Raw genomic sequence first — 12972 nt, 5'->3', positions numbered from 1 at the left:
TAAGTAGACAGTTATTTTAGTGTCTAGTTTAAAAATTGGTGTGCAAAAATTGTACTTTACTTCACCCTTAACTTGTTGTAGGAGAACTTAAAGAAACATCCATAGTTCATTATATCACAATGAATATAGTGCCACTTTCTCAATTATATTTCTAATGAATTAGAATTTTCCATTGCAACTTTTACACCGAGGTACGCCTAAAACAGTGTGGCTTTCATTTTAGCTAACCCAATTGATAATAAATTAAAATATTTATCATTAGAAAATAATAAACAAAATAATATATAATATTAATTTAAAAAATATATTATTACTCTTTTAAAAAAATTCTTATGTCTTCCAGGCTATAGGGCAAAAACTGGGGTCCACAGAATGCTTGCTCAATCAACTTTGCTCATCCAAAATCACAAAAATCGCCTCAAAAAATGTTGATGATAATTTAATTTTCTTCACTCTCCATGAAGATGTTAAATGCTCACTCTGGGCAAGGAAAAAAGACAGACTCATCAATTGTGTTACTGATGATATTCTTGCAAAAGAATTTTCTTTTAATTGAAAAAGTTGAATATGAGCCAGGCATGGTGGTTCACGCCTGTAATCCCAATAGTTTAGGAGGCTGAGGTGGGTGGATCACTAGAGGTTGGGAGTTTGAGAGCAGCCCGGACAACAGAGCGAACCCTGTCTCTACTAAAATTACAAAAAGTTACTGAGAGTATTGCTGGGTGCCTGTAATCCTACCTACTTAGGAGGCTGAGACATGAGAATCACTTGAACCCCGGAAGCAGAGGCTGCAGTCGGCATGGTCAATAGAACCAGACTGTGTCTTTTAAAAAAAAAGGAAAAGCTGAATATGGCACTGTAGGTGCTACTATTCAATTCTGACTGTCTACATTCCTGTACAGCTAGAATGACTATAACTGACAAAATAGTATTAAGATGGTATTTATCCATTCCGTATGACCCTACTGTTTGTAATTACAGAGATCATTGAAGCCACGTACATGAACATCAATAGCAGCACTCCTTCCCAAGACTTACTCCACCTCCCACATTTTCTTTAATTATCAATAATGCTCTGCTTCTACTATAGGTATATACATACAGATAAACCTATAAACTCTAAGAGTCATTTGAAAAAAGTCTATCATCAGAAGAAGCAATGTTGAAAATAATTTCTATTATATGTATTATTTTATTCATATTCCAAACAGTTAGTTGAAAAAAACCACAAGTAATTAAATTTGATAATTTAGTATGCAGAAAAGTTCTATCATGTGAAAATGGTATGTTTCTGCCACTGGCAAATGGTATTACATAACTCCATGCTTTATTTTAGCTTTGGAAAACATAAAAGTAAATGCAAAATATATTTACTCATCTTGATGGCTCCTGGAATATTTATTTTTGTGCCTCCTCCAAAGGATTTTTGTAATTTGAGTTACTTGTTTAGTTGTGTGTAAATCTTTTATAAAATTCCTTAGAAGTAAGCAAATAAAATCACTGATAACCAGGAAAAAAAGCACAAATGAATCCCTCCATGCAGCACCACATCTTCTATGCCCCTGAAAAACAAGAAAAGATAAAGTAAACAAAATCCACATGAGCCTCTTGCAGTAGTAAAAGTAATAGATCCGGAGTTAGGGAATCAACTTTGCTAAGCTGGTGTAAGACAGATTACTTGTATGATTTGGGGCAGCATATCTTTAAGACAAGATAATTGGGCACTGTATTTCTTAAGATTCTTTATGCCTCTTTTGCTTTAAAAAATTATAAAAATATTTCTAATAAAAATACAAAGAATATTTCCTGTTACCTTTATCATCATTTCAAATTAATTTATATGCTACACTGAAATTTTAAAGATACTTAATCTGGAAAGGAATAGACAAAGCTATTTAAAAGCCTTCTAAAGTAAATAGAGGTAATTTTACTTTAGGAAGTGGAAATAATGTCTTTTATGTTTTTTTTTTTTTGTTTTTAATCAAAATTAGTTTTAGACTGCTATATGTAAGCATAGTTTATTCCTTGTTTTGACCAAGTGACATTTTAGGTATATTTAAGAAATTATGAGCAATTAGAACTTAATTAAAATGCTGTGAATTGAAGGGTTTAAAAAGGTGATGTGACTTCTGCTTTTTTATTCTGCATATAAGGAGTTTGGACGTTGCCACAAAAACAAGTAAAAAGCTTTAACAAGTGTAAAAGTAAACTGAAAAATCAATTCTTAGATCTGTAAGAGAAGTAAGGCCACAGAGCAAACCACTGCCCTCAAAACTGGAGAGAGAGAACAGCAGAAACAGAGAAATCACAACTTACTGGAGCAGAAACCATGAGCAGAGACCTACTGGGGAACCAATACTAGGGGAGAAAAACTTAAACAAATTTCTGGAAGGCCAGCCCTACACTTATTTGGGTTTTATCTTTAGGGTATCTACCAGATCCTCACATTGAATATTAGAGAAAAAACTCCTTGTGTTTCTAGAAGAGAGAGGAGGAAAAGGAACTGTTTTTGAAACATGCCAGAGCATTCTGTTCTTCTTAACAAGGCTGCTGTTAGGAAAATCTATTTTGCCAAAGCCTAATCAGCTGAGGTTACCAGAACCTATATTACCGGGGGGAAGGGAAACACCCAGCTCCAGCTTCTGTAGCCTTCACTGTGGGGGAAGAGAAATACATAATTACAGTTCACTTCAGCCATTTTGTCTCACCTAAGGCAGGAGAAATTGAGAAGCAACAATAAAGTTCACAGTCCAGGGACACAGGTTCACAGAAAGACTGAGACCTAATCATAGGGCTATGCAATGTTTCTTCCATCACACCTTACCACTACATTATAAAAGACCTACTTACCACAGTTCCTTTTAGCTGGTATTTAATGTCTGTCTTTAAACAAAAATTACAAGGCACACAAAAAAGGAAAAGACAAACAGTTGAATACATGAACAGGTATCCTAACCAGACTCACTTATGTCAGGAATGTTGGAATTATCAGAGCAGGATTTTTAAAAAATTAGGATTAATATGTTAAGTGTATTAATGAAAAAAAGTAGTCATCATACAAGAACAGATAGATAGTTCATTTCAAGCAGAGTGATGGAAATTCTGAGAAAGGATAAAAAAGAAATGCTAGAGATAAAAACACTGTAACAGAAATAAAGAATGCTTTGATGTGCTCATTAGCAGAATGAACATGGCTGAAGAAAGTATCTCTGAACTGAATAATATGACCATAGAAACTTCCAAATTAAAAAGCAAGCAGAAAAAGACTGATAAAAGAAAAAACAGAATATTCGAGAACTGTGGAGCCACTATAAAAGATGGGAGAGGACAAAACTTTGAACATCACAAGGAAAACAGTTTTATAAAGGCTTTCTCCATTCAACAATATAAATTGGGCTTTAAATATAAAACTACTAAATAAGTCATTGTATATAAATTCCTTATCTTAGTCTTTTTTCAAAAGAAATATGATTTTTAACAAAAACAAAAATTATTTTTTAAAATATTTTTAACAAGTAGTAGAAAAAGAAAAATGGTTTAGGTAAAAAAAAACCTGTTATCTATATAAAGAGAAGAAGAATATCAGAGCATAAGTGAAGGTCAAATATAAACTTTCATTTTTCTTATTTATAATTTATCTAGCATAGTTTATTATAAGCTATAGCAACAATGTATTCATGTATGCATACTTCTGCATGTGTGTATATGTACATACATTATATATATGCTTATGTATAAGTGAAACGAATGACAATAATGATAAACGGGTTGGGTGAAGAATTAGAAATATTTTGTTATTATAAGGTATTTGTACTCCACATGAAATGGTATAGCGCTTTTTGGTTTTTTGGTTTTTTTTGCGGGGGGATGGAGTCTCCCTCTGTCGCCCAGGTTGGAGTGCAGTGGTGCAACCTCGGCTCACTGCAAGCTCCACCTCCTGGGTTCCCGCCATTCTCCCACCTCAGCCTCTCTAGTAGCTGGGAATACTGGTACCTTCCACACGCCCAGCTAATTTTTTGTATTTTTAGTAGAGATGGGGTTTCACCATTCACAGGATGGTCTCGATCTCCTGACCTTGTGATCCATCAGCCTCGGCCTCCCACAGTGCTGGGATTACAGGCGTGAGCCATTGCGCTCGGCTGGTATAGTGTTTTTTGAGAGTGGACTTCATTTTATTGTAAATTATATAGTAAATTTGAGTGCAACTACTAAAAAGGAAAAAAGAAATTAAAAAAGAAGTATAATGTTATGCTAAAAAATGAGAGAAAATGGAATCATAAATGATAAATTAAATCAGAAGAGACAAAAAATTGTCAAAGGCAAAAATGAAAACCAACAAAGGCAATAAATAGAACACTGTAAAAAATATTGTAGAGATTATTCAATAATCACATTAAACATTATTGTTCTAAATATAATTAGGAGATAGAGATTGTCAGAGTGGATCAAAAACAAGACTCAACTGTATGTTGTCTATAAGAAATCCATCTTAAACATGAAAATGCTTATAGGTTAAAAAGTGAAGGAATGGAGAAAGATATAGCGCGTTAACACTTATCCAAAATCAGTGACAGTAACTATACTATTGATAGCATATAATGCCGAACATCTTGTAACATGCATACTTGTCTCCTGTGTATCTTCTTTGTTGAACATAGTGTCTGTTTCTGTCTTTTGCCCATTTTTTAATTAGGTTATTCATTTTCATATTGTTGTCCCTTAAGAGTTCTTTTTATATATTGCACAATCATTCTTATCAGATGTCTCTTTTGCAAATATTTTTTCCAAATATGTAGCATGTCTAATTCCAGGGAGAGAAGGCTTCAGAGCAAGGATAGTTATCAGGGACAATAAGGGGCATATATAATAATAAAGGAGCTAATACTTCATCAAGACATAGCAATCCTTAACATGTATGTCCTTAGAGAACACCAATGCATGTTAAGCAAAATACAAGAGTGCTGCAGATTCTGCACATGTATCCCTGAACTTGAAGTATAAACACACACACACACACACACACACACACACACATCAAAAAATAAAAAATAAATAAATAAATTATATGATCACATTAACAGTTGAAGAAAAAACATTTGACAAAATCCAGCACCTTTTCGTGATAGATTGTTTTGTTTTGTTTTCAGAACAAATAGAGGAGGACCTACCCAATTTGATTTTAGAAGAAAATCTACAGCTAACATCATACAGTCATGTGTCACATTATGACAGATACACATTCTGAGAAATGTGTCATTAGGCAATTTTGTTGTTGTAAGAATATCATAGAGTGTACTTATGCAAACCTAGATGGTCTAGCCTGCTACACAGGTAGACTAAAAGTTATAGTCTATTGCTTCTAGGTGGCAAGCTTGTTTTGAATATTACTATACTGAATACTGTAGGCAATTGTAACATAATGGTAAGTGTTAGTGTATCTAAACATGCCTAAATACAGAAAAGATACTGTAAGAATGTGGCATTCTAATCTTATGGAACCATTATTATTAATGCAGTCTGTCATTGACCAAAATGTGGTTAAGCAATCCATGGCTTTACTTAATAGCGAAAAATTAGAAGCTTTGGCACTCACATCAGGAACAAGGTAAGATTTCCTCTCTCATCACTGCTTTTCAATGTACTGGAAGTCCTAGTTAATACAAAAAGTCTGTTTATAGATAACATGATTGTCTAGATAGAAAATCCAAACTAATTGCTCCTTGTGGAATTAATAAGCAATTATAGAAAAGTTGCAGGATACAAGTTTAATATACAAAAGTCAGTTGCTTTCCTGTATATCATCAATGAACAAGTGGAATTTGAAATAAAACACATCATTATTTACATGATCACCTCACAAAATGAACTGTTTAAAATCTAACAAAATATATTCAAGATTCATATGAGAAAATCTACAACATTTAGATGAAAGATACCAAAGAAAACTCAATAGGTGGAGAGATATTCCATGTTCATGGATTATAATAACAAATGTCATCGAGACGTCAGTTCTTAACTTGATCTATAGAGTCAAAAAATTCCAATAAAATCCCAACAAGTTATTGTATGAAAATTGGCAAACTGTTTCCAAAGTTTATATGGTAGAGCAAAAGCCCTAGAATAGCCAACTCAGTACTGAAAAAGAAGATGAAAGTCAGAGACACACAAATTTAAAACTTACTATTAAGCTATAGTAATCAAGACAGCATAATATTGGCAAAATAATTGACCACCCCCCAAAAAAAATAACCAACAGAAAAAGAACAGAAAACAAAAGAACAGAGACCCCCAGAATAGATCCACATGAATATAATTGATGGATCTTTGACAAAGTCACAACAGTAATTCAAAAGAGCAAAAATTATCTTTTCAACCAATTGTGCTGAAAAACTGGCAATCTAAATGAAAAAATGTGCATATAGACACAGACCTTATACCATTCTTGAAAATTAACTCAAAATGAATTATATACTGAAATGTCAAAAGTAAACCTATAAAATTCCTAGAAGATAACACCAGAAAGCCTTGATGACCTTGGTTATCACATGACTTTTTAGAAACAACACCAAAACTACTGCTGGGCAAGAGCCACTGTCAAGAGATTAAGAAGACATGCTACATATTTGGAAAAAAATATTTGCAAAAGAGACATCTGATAAGAATGATTGTGCAATATATAAAAAGAACTCTTAAGGGACAACAATATGAAAATGAATAACCTACTTAAAAAATGGGCAAAAGACCGAAACAGACACTATGTTTAACAAAGAAGATACACAGGAGACAAGTATGCATGTTACAAGATGTTCGACATTATATGCTATCAAGCTATTACAAATTAAAACAAAAATGATATAACACCGCACAGCTATTATAATAGCCAAGATAAAAAACACTGGCAACATCAGATGCTGGTGAGGATGTGGAACAATAAGAACTCTTACTCTTGCTGGTGGGACTGCAAAATGGTACAGCCACTTTGGAAAACATTTTGTCAATTTCTTAAAAACTGAACATACTCTTACGTTATGATCCAGTTTGGTATTCATTTAAAGAAGTTGAAAATAAGAAACCTGCACACAGATGTTCATAAAAGTTAAATTCATAATTGCCAAAACTTGGAAGCAATCATGATGTCCGTCAACAGGCAAGTGGATAAATTATGGTACACACAAACAATAAAATACTATTTAGCTATAAAATAAATGAGCAATCAAGTTATAAAAAGACTTGGAGGTAATTTAAATGCATAGAACAAAGTGAAAAAAGCCAGTCTGTAAAAGCTATGTACTGTATGATTTCAATTACGTGACATTCTGGAGAAAGGCAAAATCATAGAGACAGTGAAAAAAAAAAAATGTTGTTCGCCAGGGATTGAGGAACAAAGGGACAAATATAGGAAGAACACAGGTCCATATTTCTACCCAAATGGTGGAGCTTGATCTACAATTATAGCTGAGGGAGAAGTAGGATTTATTTGGTGCTATTATCTGTGAATAAACGATTGTGAAAACCAAATGCTATTCCATTATTACATAAATGAAGACGTAGAGTAGAATCTTGTTCAACCACATGTATGTATGTTTTCTCCTCTTATTCTTATAATCCTCTATGTTTAAGTATTATATCTGTATATATTGTATACATATATAATTTAAAACTATGATATATATATATATATAAGTATAAACTAGTAAAATAGATACAGTATGCACACAAGTGTGTGTGTTTTCTTCTCTTTATTATTCCTGGTAGTTAAATAAAGAAGACCTTTTTTCAACCCTTAAAATTTGTTTGCCTCACTTTGTACATTGCTTAAATTAGTTTCAAAAAGTCCTTTCCAGGAAAATCAAAACCACAATGAGATATCATCTCACCTGAATTAGAATTGTTGTGCCATTTTTTGCTCCCGTAATTCAGTGAGTGGGAGAGAGTGGTGCCCAGCAGTTTCTTGTCTTCTGCAGATCAGTGAGCAGGATTATGTGGCACCCCGTGGCTTTTCCACTTCTACAGTTCAGTGAACGGGAGGGAGTGGTGCCCAGTGGCTTCGTCTCTCCTGTTGTTCGGTGAGTGGGAGAGAAGGTTACAGCTCTTTTATTCTGACCTCTCACAGCTTGGCAGACAGTGGTGTTAGAGCCCTTTCACTCCTACCATTCGGTGAGTTCTGAGTTCTTGTCTTATGACCAAGAGGAATGAGGAACACGGACACCAGAGAGTGAGTAAGGCAGAACAGAATTTCACTGGGTGAAATAAAAGCTCTCAGTAATGAGATGGGACCTGAAGTGCGTAGCTGTCTTTGAGGTCTGGGCTTTTTATGGTCTTAGAATGTGGGAGTGCATGTTGATTGGTTCATGGGTGGGCTTGGAAAGAACACAATTTGATTGGTTAGAAGGCGTCATTTGGAAGGAAACAATCGAGAGGATATGGGTAAGATGGAGATGGAAATTGTTGCTCCAGCCGTGGACTCTATCTAGAACTGGCAGCTCAGTTTTCAGGTTTAGACTGAAACTAAACCTTCAAGTCCTTGGCTTGAAGGTTGGGTTTCACCAGGGACCTGTCTCCATCTGCTTAGGAATGTGTCTGTCTCCTGTCACTATCAGAATGAATTTATTTTAAAAAACAAACATATAGCAAATGCTGGCAAGGATGCAGAGAAAGAACACTTACAGACCATTGGTGGGAAAGTAAAATAGTACAGTATATCAAAGAGATATCCGCACTCCCATGTTCATTGTAGCACAATTCACAATCTCTAAGACATGGAATCAACCTAAATGTTCATCAGTGAGTGAGTAGATTTTTAAAATCTGGTTTATACACACAGTGGGATATTATTTAGCCATTGAAAAATAAAATAAAATACTGTCATTTGCAGCAACACAGATGGAACTGGAGGTCATTATGTTAAGTGAAATAAGCCAGGCATGGAAAGATACACATGTGGGAACTAAAAAAGTGGATCTCATGAAGGTAAAGAATAGAATGGTGGTTACCAGAGGCTAGGAATGGAACAAGGAAGGGGAGATGAAGAGAAGTTGGTTACTGTGTACAAAATACAGTTCGCTAGAAAGAATACATTCTAGTATTTGATAGTAAAGTAGGAAAATTATAGTTAATAATACTTTATTGCATATTTCAAAATAACAAGAAGAGAAGAATTTTGATGTTCCCAATACAAAGAAAAGACAAATGTCTGAGGTTATGGATACTTGACTTACCCTCATTTGATTATTATACATTGTATACATGTAGCATAATGTTATGTATACCCTAAAATATGTATAATTATCATACATAATTCAAAATTTATATAGTCGTTTCCAGAAGCTGAGAGGAGGGGGAAATAGGAGGTACCGTTGATTGGGGATTGAGTTTCACTTTTGCAAGAGGAAATGGTTCTAGAGATTTCTTGCACAAAAATAAGAATATAACACAATTAAATTGAGCATTGGTTATTGGTGGTAAATTTTATGTTGTAATTCTTACTACAATTGAAAATAAAAATGTTTTTAAATATGAGAAATAATTGCAAAACGGGACCTTACTTCTTCCTAATGTATGGGAAAAAGTGATTCTGTAAAAGTCAGAGAGGTAATTCTCTTGTGGGTTTTATTTATTTATTTTTTTTTTGCTTTAGGCTTTGAAGGACACGTAATAATTCAAAAAGATTCAATGATTTCAATAGTAGAGGCAAGCCAATTCAGCTTATGTTATCTCTGCTTTTTCATGTATGCATTTTTATTCTACCTTCTAGAAACAATACATCTTTAAATATGTTCCATAAAGTAAAAAAATTAAAACAATGTTCAAGGCACATAAAGGCCATAATATATAAACTTCCTTTTTAATAGCTGAAATTATTTCACTAAAATATTAATATTACTTCAACTTGAGAATCTTCCCATTTTCCTCTATGCCAAAAACTAGTCAACTTTTTCCATAGAGGGCCAGACGGTAAACATTTCAGACTTTCCAGAACGTGTAGTCTCTGTCACAACAATTCAGCTCTCCCATTGTAGCATGAAAACAACCATAGACAATACTTAAACAAATGGAATGGCTCTATTCCAATAAAACTTTATTTTCAAAACAGGCAGTCAGCCGGATTTGGCCCAAAAGAGATTGCTAACACCTGCTTTATGCCATTTTAAACATATGTCAGAGCTATTTCTTCAAAAGTATCTACTTGAGGATGAAAAGAACCTGAAATTCTGCCATGCTCTGGGAAGTTTTTTCAAATACAGAAAACCATAAAATATTCCAGCATGAAATAACACTGTATTGACAGTTGATCTGAGACAAAAAGCCTTGGATTGACAAAAATTCTGTACTGTGTCTATGTTATATTCCCAAAGGCTAAGGAAAGAATTTCTTTCTAAATAAACTATAAGGTAATTTGGCACATGACAGTAAAGTTGAGTTTCAGAAGACTTTAGAAGTAAATTTTGAATGCCTAAATGGCAACATGTATTAGTTTATATTCAACGTATGTATAAATTTATTTGAAAGGGTATGAAATTCTTTTGACCCTGTTTATCTCTGTGCAGTTAAATTAAAATGAAGGTTACATATTCCAAATATTAGATCTTTAAACTGGAATGAAAATCGCCATCATTAACAGATGGAGGCTTTCCAATATGCAATATAAATAGTTAAGATTTGAACATAATTATGGCTTTGGTAAAACTTTGGTTGCTTATTCCCACTAATTCTATACATTACTTGAGACGATAAGAACCAATTGTTCTCATCCAATGAATTCTTTAATAGAAATAAAATCTTCAATGAAAATATCTTATTATTACTAAATGAGCAGAACTGTACACTGCCATGACATTTATTTCTTTAAATATGCCAAATTAGAAAAAAAGTGGTCAGCACAAAGTTTTATGTATACATGAATTTGCATTTTGGCACCAAATTGTGCATATATGAACTTTTAAAAACTCAAATGTTATCAATATTCTAATTGAAGATTGATCATTGATAGCTTCTGTGATGAAAATTGATTAAACTACTCTGCCATAATTAATGGTACACATTAAAGGCTTTGTTACCTAAAGATCCTTCTACCATCTGATTTGACTTCATTTTGTCAACCTTCAAGAAATAATTACCTACACTTACTAGTTCAAAAACACATGGAAAAGTCACCTCTAGTTATCACTTGAGAATGAATGGAAATGTTTTCTAGGGGAAATAAGATGATTTACAAAGCTTAACATCTGGGGTACAATTTTAAGTGGGAATAGATTTCCGTTATAGTCTTATGTTTTTATGAAAAAGACAGCATTCAGCTGATGCAATTCTCCCCATTGTGGAATCCTAACTCTGCTTTTCATTTTAACAGATCCAGATAGTAATGAATTTCAGTTCATATTACAACCACAGTTTTTGGAAAATGATTGTCAGTGGGGCAGCTATTTAGACTCAATGAAGTTGTAAATTTCTCTGGGAATCAAAAGATCTCTAATTTGGTCCAAAGAGAAAATTATAATCAGAAAAATATCCCAAAATAGTGCTAATAAAATAAATACTGAATATTCTCTCCTTTTTACATAACTAGAAATTTACTATGGTCACAGAATTTTAGAAAAAGAATGCCACCATTTGTGAGAAATTGAAAAATAATGGTGTTTATCCCATCCTGATATACACTAAATAGTGTGGGGTTTCAAATGATTTTGAATACAATTAAGGCAAAGTAGTCTTATAAATTACCTTTTAACCATGTACAATAATTTTTATTTTAAAAATAAAATATTGGGTGGGTGTGGTGGCTCAAGCCTGTAATCCCAGCACTTTCAGAAACCAAGGTGGGTGGATCACTTGAGTTCAGGAGTTCAAGACCAGGCTGATCAACATGGTGAAACTCCGTCTCTACTAAAAATACAAAAAAAAAAAAAAAAAAAAAAAAAATTAGCCAGACAAGGTTGCGCCTGCCTGTAATCTCAGCTACTGGGGAGGCTGAGGCTGAAGAATCTCTTGAACTTGTTTTTGAACAAAAAAAGTCAACATAAGATTTCATTTTATATATATATATGCATGACAGAATCTTCATCTGTCACTCAGGATGGAGTACAGTGGCATGACTGTGGCTCACTGCAGCCTTGAACTCCTGGACTCAAGTGTTCCTCCCACTTTGGCCTCCCAAAGTGCTAGGAGCCACCACACCAAGCCTATTGAATTTTTAATTTAACCAAGTACAAAGGGAAAAGAGACACTGAATAGAGTAGTCAGTTGAACTGGTACATAATATGTCAAATATCACATAAAACAATAATTACTTGTCCTGATGTTCATGAACCTCATTCTATAAAATAATTGTTCTTGGCCAAGTGAAATCCAAAATATTAATTTTCTCTAGAAAACTTAGTGAAAGTTGCCACTATATGATTTTTCTTTTGAAATTAAAGTTTGTGGGAGTTTTTTGTAGCTACAGGAATATCACAACACTTGCTACTGTAAGTCTTACTTACACAACAAATGCAGATTCCCTGTTAATCAAAGAAATTATTGAAGCTTGATGAGTGATAACAGTGCAAATGTTGTTGAGGTCAAACATGTTGGCAAGGAAAATACATTGTATCAATTCACTGAATAGTCGAAATAATCGTAATTTTAGTAGTTACTCTTTAGAGAGTTCTTATCATCAACTAGGCAAAGTCCTGTGCATGATAATAGCTAACGTACATTGAATATTTATACTACTTTCCAAATTTAGTACTGAGCACTTTTCTTCATCAAAATGGTAGGTAAAATCCTACCTGATATCCATCACTGGCCCCCATACCTCAGATAATTCTCTCCATTTGCCTGTGGGTGGAGTACATAAATATGATGCTATGCCACCACAATAATTAGGTTGCACTACAAGACAAAGGTAAGGGAATTTAGCAGATGTAATAAAGAATCCAAATTCATTGTTTAGGAGTTGATCAAAAGGGAGAATTTTCTAGGTTAGCCTAACTT

The 12972-nt window shown here is 33.5% G+C and overlaps 1 long non-coding RNA gene across 4 annotated transcripts in view; it reads right to left on the bottom strand.

Annotated features, from left to right (window-relative positions):
• Positions 1-8317, bottom strand: part of LOC105487784 (uncharacterized) — a 48142-nt gene extending 39825 nt beyond the window's left edge. For 3 of the 4 annotated variants that reach the window (XR_011621392.1, XR_011621391.1, XR_011621389.1), the window contains exons 1-2: positions 7878-8317; positions 1375-1562 (exon numbers count right to left, since the gene is read on the bottom strand). This is a non-coding gene — a long non-coding RNA (uncharacterized lncRNA). Of the gene's footprint in view, positions 1-1374; positions 1563-5593; positions 5651-7877 lie in introns of all 4 variants that reach the window. The other variant, XR_011621390.1, reaches the window with a different exon arrangement.
• Positions 8318-12972: the final 4655 nt, after the last annotated feature.

The sequence above is a fragment of the Macaca nemestrina genome, chromosome 3 (genome assembly GCF_043159975.1).
Source record: "Macaca nemestrina isolate mMacNem1 chromosome 3, mMacNem.hap1, whole genome shotgun sequence".
Taxonomy (NCBI): Eukaryota; Metazoa; Chordata; class Mammalia; order Primates; family Cercopithecidae; genus Macaca; species Macaca nemestrina.
Note: the sequence above shows the minus strand (reverse complement) of the source record. Positions and strands in the feature narration are given on the sequence as shown.